This window comes from Galeopterus variegatus, unplaced genomic scaffold, assembly GCF_000696425.1.
Source record: "Galeopterus variegatus unplaced genomic scaffold, G_variegatus-3.0.2 Scaffold4267, whole genome shotgun sequence".
Taxonomy (NCBI): domain Eukaryota; kingdom Metazoa; phylum Chordata; class Mammalia; order Dermoptera; family Cynocephalidae; genus Galeopterus; species Galeopterus variegatus.
The window spans coordinates 88,832-91,420 of NW_007730378.1; positions in this window are offsets into that span (position 1 = coordinate 88,832).

The following is a 2,589-nucleotide window of genomic DNA, read 5'->3' on the forward strand; positions in this document are numbered from 1 at the left end:
GTGCCTCTCTTCTCCATCACCACTTATGGTCATAGCAGACTTGGCCAGGGTGGGCACTCGACCAATAAGCAGTCAGTCCAAAGGCAGGCAGGAACCTATGATGTAGCCTGGCCCCAAACCCAAACTGGCTTTATCATATTACCTGTTTTGGGCAGCTGAACTGAAAAATATGAAACAGATGGCAAAGGAAGCTGAAGATGAACACATGTCTAGAGAGAGGCCATGAATTAGTGCTGGGACCCTTAAGGGTCATAACAAACTCAGATTACAAAGAAGCAGAAGCTGTGAACTGGGGGCCGGCCCGGTGGCGCACTGCTATAGTGCGCCGCTTGAGAAGCGCAGCGGCGCTCCCGCCAAGGGTTCGGATCCCACATACAGACCGGTTCCCGCTCACTGGCTGAGCAAGGCGTGGGAGCAACACCAAGGGCTGCGATCCCGTTGCCGGTCCCGGTCCGGTACGGGGGCGACACTGAGGGTTGCAATCCGTTGCCGGACATGGAAAAAGACAAAAAAAAAAGAAACTGTGAATTGGCAGTAGCTAAGAGTTAGAGAAGAGCTAGATGGAAAAGAGGAAAGGAGTAAACCAAAGGGCATTTCTGTTTCATGCCAGTTATCTTAGGAAAAAACCTTTAACTATAAAACATGGGAATTCTGGATAAAATATAATGAATATCCCTTAAAATGCACAGTTGAGGTAAAATAATTAAATGTGGAGAGGAGACAGGACAAACAGAAATCTGGAATCAAAGTAGTAAACTTGCACTGATGTTTTGGCTGCCATGGGGTAAAACAAACAAGAAGCATGGCAGAGATGAGAATAAAGGATCCCTCAGTGAAAGGATGGACTATTATTTTACTCACCAGCAAGGGATATGACAAGGATACCTGTTGATCTAAGCTTGACAGTTGTTGCCCCCCACCAAGTAGGACCTACATCAGTTGAGGAACATAGATCAACAGTGTCTTCAATGTGGTCTTCTGGGCAGCTGGCATACCTTAGGGTTCCCAGTTCTGTCTGAATAACTGAATCTAGTCCTCATTTTTGGAGAGCTTATCTGAGGACAGTCAATCCAGCCTGTTCTATTTGTCCGCACCACCAGCTGGGTGGCATTTGTCCACTTCATGGAATGACTGAACGATGGCTATGGGAATAGGGCTCAGAAAGACATCTGGAGGCGCTGACAGGTGTTTTGTGTGAAAGTTTGTCAGCTGATTCCCTGCTCTGCTGTTTCTGATAGACATCTCAGTAAGATAAAGAGATGGTCAAATTGTGGTCAGATCTGTCTTGCAGAGGATGGCAGACCTGGAAATCAGCTTAATTTAAAGTGCTTGAGCAAAAAACAGTTACAAGAGCCACACCAGAACATATTTCCTTCATGAGGAAGGCTCTGGGGATGGTTCCACAAGACCAAAGATCATTAATGTCCCTCTCTTCTCTGCTTATCTTGGCATCTGAGGTGTTCCCTCCCCAGGCGCTGACATTGTTGCTCTCTCTCCACCTCCACAAAATTGGTGTGGCCCATTCCAGCAGCTGTAACTTCTCCTTTTTCCAATCATCCATTACTCATGCCCAGACCTTTGTCCACAAGGGTCAGATGCAAGAAGGACAAGGGTATTTTTATCAAACTTACAGAGACCCATTATGTCCCCCATTTTGGCCCATGTGGGTCATTGCAGGGGGACTTGATCAGCAGTGTACTCAACCAAGTGGTCAATATCCTCATGATGTAGACCATGGCAGTTCAACAAGAGAATCCAGGTGGCTGAACCAGAATTAAGTTTTAATATGCTAGGCCCTTTGTGGGATGAGCTGCCACCCAGAGAGTATACCAACCAGGCTAGCTTGGGGTTGTCATTAAAGGAAAGAAAGAAGCAGCATAACTGGAAATGGTCAGGAAAGAATCCTGAATTTTCAAAATATGTCTCTATAAATTTCATTTTGCTTGCCTGATCATTAGAAAGTAGCTGAGAAGGGATGATCCCTTTCTGATGACACCTGCATTCATTGACCGAACTGCCTTACTAAGTTGTGTAGGTCAGGAGGAGGTGAGGGAAGTAGAGTAAGAAATTTTAAGTTGATTTTTGAAGAGGCTGGTCAAACTCCACAATACCAGAAGCCTGTGGATGGTAGGGTGCATGGAAGGTCCATTGAATACCTTGGTGATCAGCCCACTGTGTGTGGCTTTTGTGATAAAAGAGAGATTATTGTCAGCCTGCAAATGGCCTGGGAAGCTAATCACATCACACAGGTTAGCTTCAAGGGCCATAGTGATTTGTTTGGACTCAGCTGATCAGACTGCAACAGCAATACAGTAACCTGAAAAAGTGTCAACAGCAGTGAGGCCTAAGAAGGAGTCAGAGGTCCAATGTGGTCAATCTTCCAGGAGCAGGTGGAGTCAATACCCCCTGAAATGTGGCCACCCTCACTATTAGACAAACAAATCAATTTTTGACATTAGTCACAAGACTGGTATCCACTGGTAACCTCTGCATCAGAAACATAAGGTCCTTTATATTGTACCCAGTCTATGATGATAGATGTCTTGCACGTCTGATTCAAGCAGCAATGGTGATAATCTGGGCAGTGCA